Below are 23,399 nucleotides of genomic sequence, written 5' to 3'. Positions count from 1 at the left end.
AAGCCTTGGCATACAATGAAATGCATACCTCAAACTTCTACAAGAAAACAATTTTTGTTCCCACTTTTATTGTCCCATGACTATACATATATAAACTAAAAATAGGTAACTTACTATCTTACAGTTATCCAAAGCCCCCCCCCTTAATTTAAGCTTTGGCTATAAGTGAGAGCTATTTATTTCTACTTGTTGGGTAAGAAAAAAACATTCATTTTTGACAAGGCTACTCTCTTGGTCCCCAAACTATTCATTCCTTCATTTCTTGAGAAAACTCATTTTCCTGTGCTCAGTGAACATGAACTTAGAGCTTCTTGGGCTCTGCCTGCAGAATTATACTGTACTCTACTCTTCAGAGTCAGAGTTCCAAAGTTACCTATACTCAACTTCCTCATGTTATTAAATCTTCATCTCATGGGGCCCTCATAATTTCTATAAAAGCATATAAGTATTGTTTCCCCCAATTTTTCTTTCCAGCCTTGTGAGTCTCCTTAATTGACCTGAGTCTCATGTACATTCGTCATTGTTATTACTAGACCAATGGAAATGGAAATGTTTATTACTCTATCTAAAACATGTTTGTACATTATTTTGAACCTAGCTAGGGAGAGTTTACTCTAAAAGCTCACAAGATTCAAGGGAGGGCTTTTTTTTTTTTTAAAAAAAACTGGATTGTGCTGCTCTGAATTTCGAGCTCTGTAACCAAACACAGCAGCTCTCCAACTGCAGTCTAGGGACACTTGGTCTTTTGGGATATCTACAAGATCAAAAGCATTCAGAGGTAAAAGATCCATTCAGTGTTCTAAATAGACCAATGGATTTTATGTTAAAAAGAAATGCTTATTGAATTTTTTTAGATTCTACATTGCATCTAACCTTTAAGAAAATACACTTATTAGCTTTTTAAAAAAATTAATGTTTTTTTTTAATTTTGAGAGAGAGAGAGAGAGAGAGAGAGAGAGAGAGACTGTGAGTGGGGGAGGGGCAAAGAGAGAGAGGAGGACAGAGTATCCAAGCCAGCTTCGTGCTGACAGGCTGACAGCAGCAAGCCCAATGTGGGGCTCCAACTCCCAAACCATGAGATCACAACCTAAGCCAAAGTCAGACCTCAATCAACTGAGCCTCCCAGGCAACCTGTTAGCTTTTTTGTAAAAACTTTTATTCACAGTTACAATTCATATACCATACAATTCAAACATTTAAGGTGTATGGTTCAATGGCTTTTAGCACTTTCACAGATATGGAAAATCACCTTCACATTTAATTTTAGAATATTTTAATGACCACAAAAAGAAATTTCATACCCTACAGCTATCATCCCCCTATTTTTCCATCAACCCAGACCTAAGCAATCACGAATGTACTTTCTGTCTCAAAGGACTTACTTGTGTAGACATTTCATATAAATGAAACCAGACAAAATTTGACCTTTTTTATCTGGCTTTTTTTTTTTTTTTTTACCTAGTACAATGTTTTCAAAATTCATCCATGTTCTGGCATACTTCAGTACTTCATTCCCTTTTATGGCTAATTAATATTTTCTTATATAAATATACTACATTTTGTTTATCCATTCATATAATGATGAACATTTGGATTCTTTCTACTTTTTAGATATTAGGAATAATGCTGGTATAAACATTCATATGCAAGTTGTTATATGGGTATGATGTTTTCATTTCTCTTAGGTATGTCACCAGGAGCAGAATTGCTAGATCATGTGGTAACTCTATGTATAATTATTTGAGGAATTGCAGGATGTTATCTAAAGTTGCTGCATCATTTTAGATTGCCACAAGCAGCATATGAGGGTTCCAATTTCTCCACATTGTCTTCAACACTTGTTATGTGTCTTCTTAATTATAGCTATCTGATTGGATGTGAAGAGGTTTCTCATCGTAATTTTGATTTTAATTTCCCTGATGACTAATGACATCAATAATGATTTTATGTGTTTATTAGCCATTTCTATATCTTCTTTGGAGACATGCATATTCAAATCATTTGCCCATTTAATATATATATATATGTATATACATATTTATTATATATCTACAGAGAGAGGAGAGAGAGAGAAATACCTCTTGCTGTTCTCCTGTTTTCTCTGTTTTTGGCTGTTCAGAAGCTGATCAGTCAGCTCTCAGTTCTTCCTCAGGTGGGATTTTCCTATTACTAGATGTATTTTGATGTATTTCATGGAGGAGGCTAGTCCAGGGTCTTCCTACAGTGCCATCTTTCACTAGACCCACCTAATTTGCCCATTTTTAAATTGTGTTAGTTTTTCTTTTATTATTTAGTTTTAAGAGTGATTTATAGATTCTAGATTCAAGTCCCTGATTAGATACATAATTTGCAAAAAATTTTTCCCACTCTGCACATAGTCATTTTACTGTCTTGGTAGTGTCCTTTGAAGCACAAAAGTTTTAAATCTTGATAGTCTGATATTTCCAGGTTTTCTGATGTTGCTTGTGCTTTTGATGTAATATATAAGAATCCAATGGCAAAACCAAAGCCATGAAAATTTACCCTTATTTTTTCTTATAAGACTTTTTAGGTTAGGTCTTATATTTAGGTCTTTGATCCATTTTGAGTTACTTGAGTTAATTATGTGTATATGGTATGACATAAGAGTCCAGTTTCATTCTTTTATATGTGGTTATCTACTCGTCCCAGCACTATTTGTTGAAAAGACCATTCTTTCTCTCACAGAATGATCTTGGCACTCTGGTTGGAAATCTGTTGACCATAGACACATGAGTTTTTGTCTGGACTCTCAAATCCGTTTCATTGATTTATACACCTACATTATGCCAGTACCTCATTATCTATATTACTGTTACTTTGTTGTAAATTTTGAACTCAAGTAGTGTGAGTCTTCAAGATTAGGTTAGCTACTTGGGCCCTTGCAATTCCATATGAATCTTAGAATCGGCTTGTCAGTTTTAACAAAGAAGCCAACTGTGATTCTGACAGGAATTGAGTTGAATCTGTAGATTAATTTGGGGAATATTGTCATCTTAGCAATATTAAGTTTTCCCATCCACTCCTTAAGTTTTGATGTAGTGCCAAAAACAAATATCCATAATCATCTAAAAAGGCTATGAAGAGACTCTTCTCTTTTCCAAATATTTATCTTGTGGGGTTAGATTTTCTTCATTATTTTAGCCAAAATAAGATGGTGAATGTAGAAACATATATGAGAATCCAGCTGTCTTCTATTTAAGTCAGATATTAAAGAGATTTGCAAAAAATGTAAAATTATCCCACTGCCAGTTGGTTTTGGTTTTTGGAAATATAATTATTTTTCATAAAAATGTTACTATTGTAAAAATAACTGGGTTTCTTCTTATTTTCTAACAGATTAATAAATATTTTTATAATCCCCTAGCTTAAATTCCAGCATGGTAAAAATATCAATGGATCTATAACCCATTTAACCAAAATCTCTTTGGAATCTTCAATAAAGGGATTCTAAGACCAAAATGTGGAACAGCTGATCTAATTTCTATTGTTAGGTCTTGTCTACATTCTTGTATATATCCTTTAACAGTGACTATCACACAACATATTCTTCAAGTCAATCATTAAAAAATGACTTGTAGTTCTTACAATGGATCAAGCTCTTCCAAATCTCTAAGCTTTCTCATCAATCAGTACTTCTACCTGGAATGAATGCTTCCATTGTTTTCCCCCATCTTGATATGTCAAAACTCCTTCAAAACTTGACTCAAACTCCAAACTGTCGAGATCTGTCCTCTTTCCATGTGACCAATCTGCTCTGCTCCTTAGATTTTTGTTTTACTCTCTATGGATATTGTAAATTCCTAAGCGTAGGAAACTCCATCATATTCATTTTCATATGTACATAATAAGTGATTTCATTGGTACATAATAAGTGATCAATTAATGTTTGCTAATATATAGTCCTATAATACTACAGAAAACCATCATACTTATTAGAAACTAGTCCTATAGTCTATGTATTGTTGGATTTTTTTTATAAAAAGAATAAACAATTTGAATATAATTATTTAGAATAAAATTTTCCAGAAAAAAAGGACTACAGGGGCGCCTGGGTGGCGCAGTCGGTTAAGCGTCCGACTTCAGCCAGGTCACGATCTCGCGGTCCGTGAGTTCGAGCCCCGCGTCGGGCTCTGGGCTGATGGCTCAGAGCCTGGAGCCTGTTTCCCATTCTGTGTCTCCCTCTCTCTCTGGCCCTCCCCCGTTCATGCTCTGTCTCTCTCTCTGTCCCAAAAATAAATAAACGTTGAAAAAAAAAATTTAAAAAAAAAAAAAAAGGACTACATGAAAACAGAGAGGATTTTCTAATTTATGAAAATAACCTCCTGATGTTTGCTAACTTTCTGGGTTTTCAGACTCATTATCATTCACATATAGATGCTAACAGCTTAAATAAAGGTAAATTAGTTTAACTAAAATAGTTCTTCTGAAAAATAAAATTAAAAATACTATCTTAATTAATTTAATGGCATTGAATTATTTGCTTAACATATGAGGATATAGGGCACTGATAAAGCTTCCTGTTAACAAAACATATATGATTATTTTGTTATACTGATTTTTCAGGAAAATTATATCTCTGTATAGTCAGTCATGAAATGTCCTTTTTACATAGAACTTTTCAATTTCTCAATATTCAGTTACAATAAAGCTGTAAAAACATTGTTCAGCTACATGATATTTTGTGAACAATTTCAGTGAGATTAAATAAATACCAAAGGTAGTATTTTACTATGACTTGTGATTATATAGATTCAGATGTCTTAGACTTGAATTTATGATGGTAAAATTACAACAGGTATATTATGCTATAATTAGCCTATGGCATGGGTGTTATATCTCTCTTTGGCATAATAATGAGATTCAGTGCATTTCCTCCTTTACAGATTTCTGAGAAGTCATTAGGTAGAGTACAGTTTGAATTTTGATGATGAGAAAATAGCTTCAGAAAATGGTCTTTGGAAAGTCAAAGTCTTCTAAGGTATCATCATGCTATGTGGAGACTGGGAGCAATGAAGCATTTTGATTGGTGAAAATTGATATCATGTTTCCAGAAAATAGTAGAAAATGCATGTATGACTATGAGCTGTAGGAAAAGAAATATACATATTGATGAACTAAAGTTCAGAAGAACTCTTATAATAAAATATAGGGAAATGGGGGAATAGCAGATCAAACTAGCAAAAAAATAAGTAAAATGAGGGAGAGGAAGGAAGAAATCTCAAACTAAAATAAATAACATGAGGTAACAGATTAGGAATAAAATCACCTACATAAATTTCACACTAAAATGTGAAAGAGATGAATTATCCCCTTCTAATAATACACAGACTGTCATTTTGGGATATCAAACAACAAACATACTTAAAGCAAGTGATATGCAAAGATTGAAAATATTGGAATAAACCAAAAGACACCCTTCAATTTCAAACAAAAAGAAATCGTTTTGACTAACGATAATTTACTCAAAACTTATCTAAGAAGTAAAAGAGTTAAATTCCATGGAGGAAATCAAAGCGGGTCAAAGGGTACACACTTCCAGTTATAAAATAGATAAGCCATGAGGATGTAATGGAAACCATGGTGACTATAGTTAATAATACTATATTGCATATTTGAAAGTTGCTAAGAGAGTAGATCTGAAAAAATCTCATCACAAAAGATCTTTTTGTAACCATGTGTGGAGACAGATGTGAACTAGACATTGTGGTGATCATTTCAGAATATAGACAGACATTGAATCATTACATTGTACACCTAAAACAAATATAATGTTGTATGTCCATTATACCTCAATTTTAATGTTAATGATGATAATTATAATAATCATAATAATCTGGATCAGCTGGATTCAAAGCTAAGTGTAACATAACTTCTAAAAAAATATAATTGCAGTATCCTTTAAATTAACTAGATCATTTAATGAATGGACAGATTCCAAATTTAACTTTATTATAATATCCTAACAACAAAAGGAATAAAAACAGAAAAACCTACTGGCTAATTTTATCATTTACCATAAATGCAAACATTCCAAATTAAATTTCAGTAAATTTAGGGGAAATTATTCAATTCACAGTAATGACAAAAAAGTACAATAATGCAATTCATCTAGGTTGCCACTGATACATCTTGACTTTGGAGATACTAAAATGTGAAAATAACAGGCATGACATCCTGGAATCAATGAAATATAATGTAAAAACCTAGAAATAAGGCTTGAGAAGAACACAAATCTTCAATGTAAAAACCAAAATCTTACTGATGACCTGGACACATCCTTGGATCCAATACATCAGCTCACATTTTTAAAGTTCCCCAATAGATTCCAGCAAACAGCCAGCCAAGTTGGAGAGGTACTCCCATTAAAGGTGAAACAAAAGGAAGGGGGTAATTAGCTTCATCCTTGTATATTTTTATAGTTAAATGTGTTACTTACTAAAACAAGCATTATTATATTGAACTAGAAAATAGAATATTTTTTTCATTTTAATATTAGGTGAAACAAACCAACTTGGGGCTATTAGTAGCATTGGATCAATGATTGGACCATCTAAAGTAACAGAAAATGTTGGGGTGCCTGGGTGGCTCAGTCAGTTAAGCATCTGACTTTAGTTCAGGTCATGATCTCATGGTTGGTGACTTTGAGCCCTGCCTTGGGCTCTGTGCTGACAGCTCGGAGCCGAGAGCCTGCTTTAGATTCTGTGTCTTCTCTCTCTACCCCTCCCCTGCTCATGCTCTCTCTCTTTAAATAAACATTTAAAATTAAAAAAAAAAATAAAGTAACAGGTAAGGGAAAGAACAAGAAGGCAAATGAATAAGTGAAGGTTTAGAAAAGAAAATAGGCTTCTGTGCCTTTGTTCTTGTGCATAAAATGGCCTTCCTTCCTCTATCCATTTCTTAATTTGCATGTGAAGAACAGGGGTTACTCTAAATCATTTTTATCAAAATTGAAAATAAAAGAATGGAGTTGCCTACAGTTTAGAACCTAACTCTCCACTGATTGGAATAAGTTGTGAATTATAGGATCCTTTTTCAAAAGAGTATGAAAGAGGATGTTATGCTAAAAATTTCAAATAAAGGATTCCAGAGGAATAAAAGAGAGGTAAGAGAGCAACTTGAGGAAGACAGAGAAAAGGAAAATGTGCTATGTTTTATCCTTTCATTATTTGTTGCTTTTAGACTGTCAGCTAGATAAGGAAGTAATTCTTGAAAGCAAGCTTGGAATTACACTTATGCACAGTAGAGAATAAAGAGTAGTCTACATGAAATTATTTTGAGGATGCTACCAGATCTCCCCTAAAATATTTTCTTAAATATTTCATGTCTGAAATGTTTTTCACAGAAAAATAAAGCACTCTTGACTTCATAATTAATTAGGGGCAAATAGTATAAAGCACATATCCTTTGGAAAGATTAAATATTATGTAAAATTTATGTAAATTATAATAATGTAATATGACATCTTTTGGTAATGATAGGGAAGAGGTTTCTGTGATGAAGGGCGGAAAGAGGGATCACAGCAGAGTATCATAAGGCCGAAGGAGGAAATTTATGAAAAAAAAACCCTCATGATTTTGTACGGGGCAGGCCCCGCATGAAATCCTCAAGTTCTACAACATGCTGAGTAAGTCAAAAGTCTCTTTCTCTTTTAATTCTCTTATACTTGTACGGAGTATTTGAAAATAATATAATGAATGTAAAGGTCAGTAGTGGATATAATGTACTCAGGGTCTCACCGTGTACATCAGTATCTTTTCCCTGACTCACAGAACGCACACATTTTGGCGTCTTGCCATGGAACACACTCAACTACCTTAGTGGGGAGCTGAAAAGCACACAGAACATAGGAAATGAAAGCCCTTGGGTTCTTTACTGACTGTCACTTTGCATCCAGATCCTCACTAGAAACAACAGCAGGTGATGTATTTTATCACTGGCTTTCAGGAGGGACACTGCTGAGAAAAGAACATAATATATGTGCTTCAACCTAGTGACATTAATATGGGAGGAACTTGCTGGCCTGAGATACAGGAGATGTGTTTTAAAGCCATGTTTCTTTGCCTTTTTTAAAAAATGTTGATTTATTTTTGAGAGAGAGAGAGAGAGAGAGAGAGAGAGAGAGAGAGAGAATGAGTGGGGGAGGGGCAGAGAAAAAGGGAGACAGGGGATCTGAAGCTTGAACCCACAAACCGTAAGATCATGACCTGAGCTGAAGTCAGACACTTAACTGACTGAGCCACCCAAGTGTCCTTTGTTTACCTTTTCCAAATTATTATTATTACCTTTTAGACATTTCTTCCCTAACCATTTCCCATGAAATTTTAATACCAGAGCTGCACTGTATATTTGTTGACATACTGTATGCATATCTGTGATTTATACACAGAAAGAGTAGTTGGTTTTTCCTCTCCAAGAAACAATTTTTGCCCCATTGAGGAAGATACTGCTCCCATCGAGAATGTTTATTTTAAAGTAATATCATTGAATGTTATTATTGCACCAAACAGCTTACATCCCCTTTATCCTAATTTGTAAAATTAGAATAGGCCATTAAAATTTGTTTTTATCCTGAAAAAAAAAGACTCAACACCATATTTATGAAACTACTGCGGAGAAATCATTTAAATTAAGCAATTAAGGAGAATGACTCAATTGGAGTTTTTCTGGCATGAAGTCAATTGCTGGGATGCTTTCACATCCTTCCCACTACTAGAACTTGAAACAAAATGTCTCATGCCTTTAAAAATAATCTACATATAATAAGTAAGATTTGTATTGAAAATACTTCATACTCTTATCATCTACCTTGTTTAGAATAAAGAATTGGAATCTCACAGAATGATAGTAAACCAGAGACAATTCTACACCAAGGCTGGGATTGCATGGTGTTTGCCTGTTTAACCAAATATACTTAACTGTTATCCATAGTTATGTTTATTCTACTATACATTTTTAAAAATAACCTCAAGAAAAACACTTTATTCCACTTCTTACATATATGTGCAAACACACACACACACACACACACACACACACACACAGAAATTTTCTGTCCTCTCTTAGTATATCATTTTATTCTTCTCTGAAATAACAAGTCTTGCTTCCAATACCATAAAATGACCTGTGCCCTTTACGATGTAGAGAAACAAGTTCTTATCCACACTTTTGCTTGAGAAGGGAAAAAGTGGGAAGCCTGCCTCTTCTGGCCAGTGCTGCTCACCCTGTTCATTTACAATGTGTCTTTCACCTGCCCCGACGTGAAAATACACAGCCTTCTGCCTTCATAATGTATTCCCTCTGGCTTTTCAAAAAGACTAGAAATAAGTTGGGTATGCAGCACCCATACTGATGAAAAATTCTCAAGTTACCTGAATTCTAAAGTTACCCTTGAAAGAAAGGGAAGGAATCTGAAATGTGAATGGATGATTTCATCAATTTTTCAAACTGCCATCTACTAATAGAGTCAAAGCAGGTACTCAAAGGTACCTGCCAGGTAGTAAAGGTAGTAAAGCTAGGAACTCAGGGAAGCATGGTGGAAATTCCAGCCACCACTCATTAGCTGTGTGACCCGAAAAGTTCACTTCATTTTCCTAGGCTTTGATGCTAATTTTATACAACTGGGATAATAATAGTACCAACCTCAAAGGATGTATGTGAGGACTGCAGAGCAGAAGCGACCAGGAAAATATCCTACACATTGCAAGTATTTAAAAAGTAGTTGCTATTAGTAGCAATAATACTTTCCGAGCACCTAGCACAGCACCTTGTACATAAATACACAGTAAATACATGTGCTAATGAATTAATGGGTATAATTACAATACAAATATATACAATTCCTAAACTAAATAACTTCTTTCTTCCTCTAATTTTCTTCTTTAAAGACAAAAAGTCATGGCTGTCACTACATCTGGCAATACAGAGATTATGTTCATAATTATTTCTTTGACTATAAATCAACTATTCTAGATGGTGCTGAAAGTCTCAGTTTAATGATGACTATCAATAAAGAGAATTATCCATAGCTCAGATGCCAAGTCATGTGTCCAACTCTTTAAAATTAATATCTTGAGATGGGAGTGAAAAAACAATATAGATTTTTGTTTTGACATTGTACAAACTTCAATTTTTATCATCTAGGAAATTGATAAATTAATTAAGTGTTATGCCTCCCTGAAAATAGACTACAGGACCTAAAATGATGGTTCTTAATAATGGACAGATGAATTATGAGGGGACCATGTTAAAATGGGGATCCTAATCTCATGTGTCTAGAATGAAGCCTGAGAATCTACAAGCATGTATGTGATGCTGCTGCTGCTGTCTGCTAACCATAGTTTGAAAAACAAAGACCTAAGGGACACCTGGACAGCTCAGTCGGTTCAGCACCCGAATCTTAATTTCAGCTCAGGTCATAATCTGACGGTTGGTGAGTTCAAGTTCTGGGTCACGCACCACACTGACAGTGCAGAGCTTGCTTGGGACTCTCTCTCCCCCTGTCTCTCTCTCTCCCCATCTCTCTCTGCCCCTTCCCCATGCTCACTCTCTCAAAAATAATAAATAAATAGACTTAAAAACAAATATCTAAGGTGTTAAAGCATCCCATGTTACTCAAGGCAAGGAATAAATACAATTGTTTTAAGCCACTAAAAGGAGATAAGTTTCAGTTTTAAAAATATAATTTATTATCTACTTCCTCCACAGAGAAAATTTTAAGCTTCTTCCACATATACAATTAATTATAAAAACTTTAAAAATGATGCTATACAAAAGATTATAACAGGTAAGTAGAAACAAGTGAAAACTGTGACGGGCAGACTTTTTGTTTGTTAGTTTTCAATAACAAGCCTGACAAAAACCAAAAGGCTGTACTTGAAAAAGATTAGTCAAATCAGTTTTTAACAACAACAATAGCAGCAACAACAAAAATCAGGGGAAAATACAAGAAAAATAGAGAGGAGCTAAATGTTGAAAATCATGATTAATATATAGAAGGCAAAGAAAAAGTGGGAAATTATTTGCAATGTATACAATGGACAAAAGGTTAGTGTTCTTTATACATAAAGAGTTCTTAGATATAAAGAGGAGCAACTTCCTCATCAGGGAAATACAAATCAAAACCACAGTGAGACACCACCTCACGCCAGTCAGAGTGGCTAAAATGAACAAATCAGGAGACTATCGATACTGGAGAGGATGTGGAGAAACGGGAACACTCTTGCCCTGTTGGTGGGAGTGCAAACTGGTGCAGCCGCTCTGGAAAACAGTGTGGAGGTTCCTCAAAAAATTAAAAATAGATCTACCCTATGACTCAGCAATAGCACTGCTAGGAATTTACCCAAGGGACACAGGAGTGCTGATGCATAGGGGCACTTGTACCCCAATGTTTATAGCAGCACTTTCAACAATAGCCAAATTATGGAAAGAGCCTAAATGTCCATCAACTGATGAATGGATAAAGAAATTGTGGTTTATATACACAATGGAATTCTATGTGGCAATGAGAAAGAATGAAATATGGCCTTTTGTAGCACCGTGGATGGAACTGGAGAGTGTAATGCTAAGTGAAATAAGTCATACAGAGAAAGACAGATACCATATGTTTTCACTCTTATGTGGATCCTGAGAAACTTAACAGAAACCCATGGGGGAGGGGGAGGGGAAAAAAAAGGTTAGAGAGGGAGGGAGCCAAAACATAAGAGACTCTTAAAAACTGAGAACAGGGGAGCCTGGGTGGCTCAGTCGGTTAAGCGGCTGACTTCGGCTCAGGTCATGATCTCGCGGTCCGTGAGTTCGAGCCCCGCGTCAGGCTCTGTGCTGACAGCTCAGAGCCTGGAACCTGTTTCAGATTCTGTGTCTCCCTCTCTCTCTCTGACCCTCCCCCGTTCATGCTTTGTCTCTCTCTGTCTCAAAAGTAAATAAATGTGAAAAATAATTAAAAAAAACAAACAAAAAACTGAGAACAAACTGAGGGTTGATGGGGGGAGGGAGGCAGGGGAGGGTGGGTGATGGGTATTTAGGAGGGCACCTTTTGGGATGAGCACTGGGTGTTGTATGGAAACCAATTTGACAATAAATTTCATATTAAAAAAATAAAGAGGAGCAACTTAAAAATGTGCAAATGATTTGAATAGGTCACTCAGAGAAGAATAAGTTTATCTACATTTAAAAAATATAACCATACTAATAATCAAAGAACTGCAGATTTTTACAAATATAATGCTATTTTCAAACTGTTACATTGTGAGATTAAAAAGTTTCATTCCATTGTTATTAAAGATACAGTGAAATGGATATTCTCACACAATACATTTTGGTAACGTGTTTGTTGTTGTTGTTTTATATTTTTAAATTTTAATTCCAGTATAGTGAACACACAGTGTGGTATTAGTTTCAGATATACAATATGGCAATTCAACAGTTTCATACAATACCCGGTGTTCATCACAGACAAGTGCACTTTTTAATTCCCATCACCTATTTTATCCATCCCCCCATCCCCCCCTCCCCCCGGCAACCATCAGTGTGTTCTCTATAGCTAAGAGTCTATTTCTTGGTTTGGCTCTCTCTCTCTTATAAAATTTTTTTCCCTTTGCTTGTTTGTTTTGTTTCTTAAATTCCACATATGAGTGAAATCATATGGTATTTGTCTTTCTCTGACTGACTTATTTTGCTTAGCATTATACTCTCTAGCTGTAATGTTTTAAAACCATTCAGTGGTCTGTATCAAAGACCTTAAAATATTCGTACACAGATTCATCCACTAAAATATTCATCCCTGATGTTTATTCAGGAGCATAAAATATTTGCCATTCAAAAATGGAGGCTTTCTCTCCTTAGTCCTGCCTAGATGTGAAAAAGAGACTAATTCCTAGTCTTGGTATTTGAAGTCTTCTTCTACATGCATGCTGTATTTGACTTTACTGAAAGCAAAAAATCATCCCCAAATACTAGTCTGCTGAAAAGGTCCCAGGATCAGATGACTTGCTTGCCCTGCTTCATATTCTCTCAGCCCAACTTTATGCCATGGCCATGGCTGCAGCAACAAGTTGCATGCAGATGTAACTTGAAAATATCTTGCTCCCTCTCCGCTCAGTTTGTCTCTTTTCTGACCTGGAGCTTCCCTTTCACCACCATGTGGGACACCTCCACAGACCCACCCATTCAGTCTTTCTGTTGCCTGTGCAAGCCTGGATATATGAGGGAGTTAATCTCCCCTGGGATAGCGTTAGGCCAATGGCAAGCAAAAGTACAAAATTTCCATCAAAAATGCTGATCTACCCACTGCAACTGTGGGAACTCCCAATCTGCAAGCAGATACCAATGCCAAACCTTATATATGGCAACACCCCTAATGGAGCCCAGCCATTCACTTTATGGCAGGTTGATCACACTGTACCACCTTTACCCTAGAGGGGCAGCAATTTTCTCTTTCCAGAATTGAAATAATCTCTGGATATGAGTTGACCCTTCCTGCCTGCAGTGCTTCTACTGGGAATACAACTCAAAAAACTTAGAAAGTACCTGATTTACTTACATACGATCCTCCATAACATAACCTCAGACCAAGCGGACTATTGTAAGAGAGAAGGTATGACCCTGAGGGTCTGACTGTGGGATTCACTGGTCCACCAAACAATGTGCCAGCTTGGAAGTAGCTAGCCAAATATAATTTTGAGACACCTACTAAAATATCTAAAGGGGCACCTGGGTGGCTCAGTTGGTTAAGCACCCAACTTCGGCTCAGGTCATGATCTCATGGTTCATTACTTAGAGCCCCACGTCCGGCTCCATGCTCGCAGCTTGGAGCCTGGAGCCTGCTTTGGATTCTGTGTCTCCCTCTCTCTCTTCCCCTCCCCTGCTCACACTCTCTGTCTCTCTCTCTCAAAAATAAATAAACATTAAAAATTTTTAAATAAAATAAACTATGTAAAGCAACAGCTTAGTGCATCCTCTAGAGGAGACATATATTCTGGACTAATACTTGATATGCAGTGCTATGGCCCTAATACCTAGACTACCTGAGTCTAAGAAACAAGGAAGGTGAGTAGTACTGGCTCCCTGCATTACCTCACTCAGTGGCCATTTTGCAGAATTTCTACTCCCTGACCTTACAAATTTAGATTCTGCTGGATTAGAATACATAGTGGCAAATGGGATTGGGGAAGGGAACAAGGCAACAAGGGGAAGATTCTACCTGTGAACACAGTAAGAGTTCCATTAAAGCAAAAGCTTTTCAGGTCATCTCATACGAGTGAACAGCAGGCCAAGAAGAACATTATCATAGCATTGGACATGATCCTGAATATCTTAAGGAGTGGTTGCTGCCACACAGTGTGGGAAGACAGGAATCTATCTAGAACCCAGGAGTTCACTGAAACATCTCTTGGTGTTTTCATGCCTACTGATGAGTCTAATAGGAAATTGCAACAAACCCAAACTGGCAATGTTAAAGCAATGAGAGCTCCAAACCCTTACAAAGCAAAGCAAGCCATCTAGACTGAAATTCTAGTCAATGGTATGAAAAGTACAAAACCAGAGAAAAGCAAAAATAAATATCACTTGTACTTTTTCAGTCAGTTGTAGCAGTGGAGATAGCACATTATTCTGTTAACCTTTGCATATTAAGTCATTGTGTGTATCCTAGAACATTTTTTAAAAATTATCATAAATAATAAGGGTGGTCAGCTAATTTGATCATGAGTTACAGTGATTGATAGTGATTAAGAGTTATTATAGAGCTATACATTTACAAAATTAGTTAGGAAGCTCCTAGGTGGCTCTGCCAGTTGAGCATCCAACTTCGACTCAGGTCATGATCTCAAGGTTTGGGGTTCAAGCCCTGCATCAGGCTCTGTGCTGACAGCTCAGAGCCTGGAGCTTGCTTCGGATTCTGTGTCTCCCTCTCTCTACCCCTACCCTGCTCATGCTCTCTCTCTCTCTCTCTCTCTCTCTCAATCTCTCTTTCTCAAAATTAAATAAACATTAAGCAAATTTTGTTAATTAGTTAGGTAATTACAGATAAGGGATATTCACACAGGTTAATGAATAGAATAGAGGCCCCGGAAATATACTTAACATTATGTCGATTTATTGTATGAGAAAGACATTTCATGTTGTTGGGGAAATGATAGCTTTTTTCAACAAATAATGTTCAGATAACTAAAGAAGATCCCTCACTCTGCCTTTATTATTTTTAAAATATTAAAGTGACCAAAGATGTAAATGTAACATACGAAATGTTAACAGCACTAGAAAAAATCTGAAATAATTTATGTGATACTAGAAAAAAGATTGATCAATTCAACCATGCAAAAATAAAACATAACTACAGAGCAAAAATATCATAATATGGTCAGGATAAAAGACAAAATTATAAAATTAAAAATGTAATATGGACAATATGAGGAAATATTTATGCACCCAATATGGAAGCATCCAAATATATAAAACAATAACAAACATAAAGGAATTAATTGATAATAACAGAATACTAGTAGGGAACTTTGACACCCCTACTTATATCAACGGACAGGTCATCTAAACAGAAAATAAGGAAACAATGGTTTTGAATGCCACAGTGGACCATATGGATTTAACAGATACATTCAGAACATTCCATCCTAAAACAGCAGAAAACATCTTCTTTTCAAGTGCACATGGAATATTCCTCAGAATGGATTGCATATTAGGTCAGAAAACAGGTCTCAACAGCTATAAAAAAAAGATTGAAATCATACCACGCATCTTTTTTGACCACAACACTATGAAACTAGAAGTTAACCACAAGAAAAACAGAAAGACCACAAATACATGGAGGTTAAACAATATGCTACTAAACAATGAATAGGTCAGCCAGGAAATCAAAGAAGAAATAAAAAAAAATACGTGGAAAGAAATGAAAATGAAAACACAACAGTCTAAAACCTTTAGGATGCAACAAAAATTGTCCTAAGAGGAAAGTATATAGAAATACAGGCCTCCCTTAAGAAGCAAGAAAAATCTCAGATAGACAACCAAAACTTAAACTTAAAGGAGCTAGAAAAATAACAACAAACAAAGCTGAAAGCCAGCAGAAGGAAGGAAATAATAAGTATTAGAGCAGAAATAAATGATATAGAAACTAAAACAATTGAACAGATCGATGAAACCAGGAGTTGGTTCTTTGAAAAAAAAATAAAATTGATAAGCCTCTAGTCAGACTTATCAAAAAGAAAAATATTCCATGATCATGGATTGGAAGAACAAATATTGTTAAAATGTCTATACTACCCAAAGCTATCTAGACATGTAATGCAACCCCTATCAAAATATCAACAGCATTTTCACAGAGCTAGTAAAAGCAATCCTAAAATTTGTATGGAACCACAAAGACCCTGAGCAGCCAAAGCAACTTTGACAAAGAAAAGCAAAGCTGGAGGCATCACAATTCTGGACTTCAAGTTATATTAAAAAGCTGTAGTTATCAACACGGTATGGTACCAGCACAAAAATAGACACCCAGATCTATAGACCAGAAAGAAAACTCAGAAATGAATCCACAGCTACATGTTCAATTACTCTTCAACAAAGCAGGAAAGAATATGCAATGGGAAAAAGTCTCTTCCACAAATAGTGTTGGGAAAACTGGACAGCAACATGCAAAAGAATGAAACTGGACCACTTTCTTACATGAAACTCAAAAATAAATTCAAAATGGATTGAAGACCTAAATGTGAGACTTGAAACCATAAAAATCCTAGAGGATAACGTAGGCAGGAACCTCTTTGACATTGGCCATAGCAATTTCTTTCTAGATAGATATTCTGAGGCAAGGAAATCAAAAGCAAAAATAAACTATTGGGACTACCTCAAAATAAAAAGCTTCTGCACAGAGAAGGAAGCAATCAAAAAACTAAAAAGCAACCTACAGAATTTGAAAATATGCAAATTACATAACTGATAAAGGGTTAGTATAAAACCCAACACCCAAAAAATGAATAATCCAATTAAAAATGGGCAGAAAACATGAATAGAATTTTTTTCAAAGACATACACATGAAAAGACGCTCAACATCACTCATCATCAGGGAAATACAAATCAAAACTATAATGAAATATCACCCACACCTGTCAGAATGTCAGAAATCAACAAAACAAGAAATAACAGGTGTTTGGGAGAATGTGGAGAAAAAAGGAACATGGGTGCACTGTTGGTGGGAATGCAAACTGGTACGGCCACTCTGGAAAACAGTATGGAGTTTCCTCAGAAAGTTAGAAATACCCTATGATCCAGCAATTACAATGCTAGGTATTTACCTAAAGAATACAAATATACTAATTCAAAGAGATACATGCACCCCAATATTTATAACATCACTATCTATAATAGTCAAATTATGGAAACAGCCCATGTCCTTAAAAAAAAAAAAAAAGGAATCTTGCCATTTGCAATGAGATGGATAGAGCTAGAGAGTATTATGCCAAGCAAAATAAGTCAGTCAGAGAAAGAGAAATAACATATGATTTTATTCATATGTGGAATTTAAGGAACAAAACAAATGAGCAAAGGGAAAAAAAAAAGAAAGAGGGAGGCAAACCAAGAAATAGACTCTTAACTATAGAGAACAAACTGATGGTTACTAGAGGGAAGGAGTGTGGGGGGATGGGTAAAACAAGTGGTAGGGATTAAGGAGTGCACTTGTGATGAGCACTGTGTGTTATGGAGGTGTTGAATCATTATATTGTACATCTGAAATGAATATTACACTGTATGTCAATTAACTGGAATTTTAATTAATACTTAAAAAGGAATAACTAACTTTAGAAGAGCTTCTAAGATTAACAGAAAATAAATCAATGAGCCAGTTAAAATAAGTAAGGACATTAACCAACCATTCATCAAAGAAGAAAATATAAAATATCTTTTAAATATGAAAAGGTCTTTATCCTCATTAATAAATTATAAAGCATATATACAATGGTAGTTCTATATAATTGATGAAACCAATTTCTAAGATAAATTGTTATTTTTTGGACGTTTCAAGTTTTTATTTAAATTCCAGCTAGTTGACATATAGTGTAATATTAGTTTCACATGTAGAATTTAGTGACTCGTAACTCACAACACCCAGTGCTCATCACAACCAGTACCCTCCTTAATACCCATCTACTGTTATATTAAAAAAAACAAGTTTAAGAAGTAGGTATAATATCTAGATAAAACAGATATATATGTATAGTACATATGTGTACATTTGCTTGTATATGCATAGATTATCTAGAGAGATATATAAGTTATGTATAGTCACGTTGCCTCTAGCGGGGGTTGGAATGGATACTGAGAGGAGATGATTACTTTTCACTGTAAACTGTTTCATATTTTCTGGATCTTGTACCATATGCATTTATGAGATTTTTTAAATGGTTATATAAAGCTAACTATTTTCAGCATTATTATGACTTTATATATTCATTTACATCATTTTTAATACTTCTTAGAATTCCATCATAAGTACATAATAAATTATATAATCATTTCTCTATTGATGAAACTTTTTCTGATGTTTGATATAGAAGATTTCATATGCATATAAATACTATTTTTCTTCCATATGCATGTTCTAGCTAAGCTGGTATGCTCATGATATGCTTTGCATATTTCTAATATTTTCCATTCCATTGACCCCACATACCTGTCCCAACCTCTTCTCTCAATGATGTTAAGTCCAATTTGTCTTCTATAGCCTATGTTCCTTTTCATCCCTGGCTTTTTTCTTTTATTTATTCTTATGTATTTATTGCCTCTCTGTACCTATTTTGCTTCATCAATATAATAGGAGTATTAGTATCAAACTCAAAGTATTTGAGAGCACTAAGTGAAATTAATGTGAAGAAATGTTACATAAGTGATTAAGCACTAAAAATATTAATTATACTATTCGTATTTTGTTATTTTGTCAATTTGTTATAGTTATTTCCTGTTATTATTTGTTGTATTAGTGTCCATATTATATTAGCTATCATTTTGTGTACTTCTTGCCTGCATAAACATTGCCGTTCTACTAGATTGTCAGGGCTCTAAAGAAGGATTCACTGATCATCTGTGTCTCCTCTACCAGCACATAGAGCACACACCTTACACATAAGATATCAACATCAGGGATGTTGATAGGGCAATAAATGCTGTTACACGATTGAGTCTAATATTAAGATTTAAATTATTAACTTTTCTTTAAATAATTTTAAAATTCTTTAAAATTTTAAGAGATAAGAGTATAAATGATAATGCATAACTTCTATACACGCTACATTAAGAGAAAAGCTCCACCAAAGGGGATATCCCTCTTGCCTTGGTACTCCCCAGTCCACGACCAACTCCTATAAATATACCTCTTGAAAGAGGCTGTTGAATCTACTATAAAACACACAACTCACATCATTTCTCTAATAGACCTATAAACCTCTCAGACACGGTTCGTTATATTCTTTCTGACTTTATATGATCTATTTCATCTACAGACTTTGCTTCACCATCTGTCCTGCATGTAACTATTCATTTACAAGGCTTTTCTTCTATCATATGATGACTCTCTGAGGGCAGTGAACATGATTTTTTATCCTCCTATTCCTAGTTCATACTACAGTACCTGGTAAATGGTGTGTCTATAAATGTTCATTAAATTGGATTAATTTGTATTAATTTGAGGACATTGATCATTTATATTGTTTTGTAGTTGCAAAAATTAACAGACTTGTGAGGCAAATTTTATATACACAGTACACACACATATGTATGTTTTAGGTCATTTTTGACATAATAATATTTGAGGTAAAATTAGTGATAACAAGAATACCCAAAGATGATATGTTGTCATCAAGTATAGAGTTGAAAAGAAAGAGAATTCATTGTATTTACTAAATATAGTTCACTCAATATCTGTTTGTGGTGCCATTAGTTACTACCTGCTGGCTGGTGTTCAACCATGATCAGCAAATTTGTAGATTGTATTCCTGATGCTACGTTTATTTTCTGCATAATGGTATGTTAACTTAGCTGACATTGGCTATCCTGGTCAGAACCAACCAGCACATCAGAACATTGTTGAGCATGGCAAATGTTTTTAACTCCTTTGCTTTCTTGTCTCTAAAAAAAATGAAAGAACCATTGTGTGAAGAAGATTTAGTAAGAAATAAAATAAAATAATTCTTTTCAGTAATCCCAGCCCCAATCTCTTGATTTTCAGATCACTAATGGATCTTAATGTATATAAAACTTAGATAAGATACAAAGAAACAGATAAAATGGTTGTGTCTGCAATATAATTTATTGAAGTTTACTTATTAATATAATATTTATATGTATAATTTATATATTTATGTATTCTGGATTATAGGTGTTGAAATTAGTGAAAAAATTTTAGCTAAAGAAAAAGAATAATTATAAGGTATAGATTATTTGAACAGGTATGTTAATTTTGGTTAACATAAGAGGTGGATTCTCAGTTATATGGTCATAGTCAATTAAACACTGACCTGTATGTATTAAGGTAGGATGTCGACAAATTATCTCTTAAAAGTATTTTTGATGTGTTGGATTTTCTCCATGTAACTCTTCTTCTAGGCTCTGCGCTAAAAATTTCAATAAATTTCATTCCTGGGCTCATCAACTCTCTGGCTTGTGTTTAGATCTGGTTCAAAAAAAAAGGCCCTGGAAAGAAATGAGAGGAAAAAAAGGAGATAGATTTTTTTTTTATTCTGAGATTGTTTCATTATGCCTGTACTTTCTTTTTTTAATGGTATAACTTTTTTCAGGGACCTTTATTTCTGTGGTTACATCTCCTATCAAGTTTTGACAACTCCATTGGGCTTCTAGTTTCAAGATGGTAATCTGAGCATGCACACCAAAATTCTTGGCTTCTATTCAAGACTGGCATTGTAGTTTATCAGTTTAAAACACATATTTTGTAAAAAGTTTATAAAAATATTATTTCCAGACATTTCTATATTGAGAGACAGATATATCTCCTTATGTTGGTGACTACACACAAGGCCATGGTGTCAGCAGCTGGTCCTAACTGGGGGCACAGGATCAACATGTGACTAAGAATCATCAACCAATGAGAAAGGCCAGAAAAGGAAGCGACACATTCATGAATCAAAGAATTAATACCTAACGCCATAGAGATAATATAGAAAAAGAAAAAAAAAGAGTTGGAATAAATATAGCTACTATTTATGGAAAGATAAGTAAGAGAAATATATACATGACACAAAAGTAAATTGTTATAAAAAATTTACATTTTGTGGCAAATGAACTCAGAGATCAGAGGAATGAAAATTTGTTTGAAATTAATGAAAAAGAGACTCATTATAGTCAGGTTAAATAACAAATTGAACCTAGCTAAAGAACAATATAGTTCTTATGCTTACAGAGACTTTATAAAATATAACTACCAGGAACAGCAAGAATCAACTCTGGAACGTGTCAAAGAGAAGTTAAGGTGCATGAAGAATAAATCCAGAAGTTCAAAATTTTATTTAAATGGAATTCCAGAATAAAGTAATAGAGAAAGTAAAAGAAAGCCAATATTTGAGAAAATAATAGGAAAGAATTTCTCAGAATTGTAGAAGTGCGATTTCCCGTATTGCCAAAGCTTATGTAGTACAAAGCAAAATCAAAACAAATAAACAATCAGGGAACAAATTAAACTTCACACCTGAACACACTGTACATACAGTAGCTTCAATATGTTAAAGATAAAGAGAAACTTCTACAGCCACCAGAAAGGAAATCAGCACAACAAAGTATAAAAATTGGTTTTTATCAGCTATTTTATCAGGTTCATTAGATGCATGACATCAATAAAGCAATACTTTCAAAATACTGAGCAAAGTTCTGCTTCTTCAACAGCATACTCAGATCAACCTTCCTACCAAGGGGAAAAAAATGGATAAAATTTTGAATGGAAAAAAAACCTGCATATTTGAAAATGTTCAGTAAAGGGTTAATCAGTAGGCCTGGGGTGTCCAAATCTTTTGCATTCCAGAGAAAGAACTGGCTCATTACTGGTTCTTGAGAGGTAACCCTAAGCCCTTAGAATATTCTGTTAGGAATTTCTTTGCATACATGAGGCCTTGGAGCATGCCAGATAGTTTATGCTAACGATGTGATGTGTGGTTGGAACATGGGCAATACTGCCTCAAATTGACCTCTGGAGTTGCTAGAAACTGGGTAACTGTATTTAATAATAAAACCTGACATCCCATCTTACTATAACACTTTTGACCTGCTTATATTACTCTATTCTTTGTTTCACAACTCTTATTCCATTCTACTTTTTCTGTTGGTTATTATTTACCACCTGTCTACACTGTTACATTGCAAATTACATGAAAGCAGGGATTTTTGTTTGTTTTATTCACTAATATAAACAACCAGAACAATGCCTGGCACATGAGAAGTACTCAATAAATATATTTTGAATAAATAAATGCTTACTAAAACATTCTTCATAATATCAAAATGTGCCAACAATTAGCACCTATAAATAGAACAAATAGGTAAAATGTGGTATGCTCAAGAAATAGAATATTAAAAAGCCATTAAAATGAATGAGCAATACCTACATATGTAGACATTGAGAGATCTCAAAAACAAAACATTGAGTGAAAAAAAGGCAGGTTGACAGTAACATGTAGTGTCAGATTTCTTTTATGTAAAACCATACATCCTAGACAAATTAATGTAATATGTTTTACGAGTGTGAATATACACATAGCCTGCTACATACATAATTTCTTTCTGATCATAAACTTTGAGATACCAAACTCAGAATGGTATAGTCAGCTCTGAAGTTAATGATCAAACGGGACTGCAGCTTTATCTGCAAATTTCTTGGTGCTATTTTTAAGTATACACATGTGTTATGGACTACATAATGTGATTTCAAATTAAAACTTATCTAGGAAATAAAAAGACACCTCTGCCTTATGTGTGGAAAACAAATTTGAGTACTACTATGACAGTTTGCTAAAACACTGTAGGGTTTACCCCTCACCTTATAGTGTGCATGTGTTTACTTGGATACTGACATAGTGTTTACAGCTTGTTCACCCCATCAGGTTAAAATAACATCTCTTGAAATGTTCTAATAGTTAAGGTTTCTTCAGTTTACGTTATGACACACAGCAGGAGAGTGAATATTGCCTGGGGGCAAGACCAGAAATCTCTACTGTTGCCTATCACACATGACTACTCATTGCTCCTGATCCTTCTTTCTCGTGTGAATAGGAAAGAAGGCATTTGCCAGATTAATGGCTGCATAGCATACACCAGAGGCTGTTAGTCTTCCCAGCAAACATCATACTTCTGATAGCAGGCACAGCAGCTGCAGTTG

This window comes from Lynx rufus, unplaced genomic scaffold, assembly GCF_022079265.1.
Source record: "Lynx rufus isolate CCGP_SWC_20201006 ecotype Redwood Valley unplaced genomic scaffold, mLynRuf1.p SCAF_4, whole genome shotgun sequence".
Lineage (NCBI taxonomy): Eukaryota > Metazoa > Chordata > Mammalia > Carnivora > Felidae > Lynx > Lynx rufus.
This window is presented reverse-complemented; position numbering follows the sequence as displayed.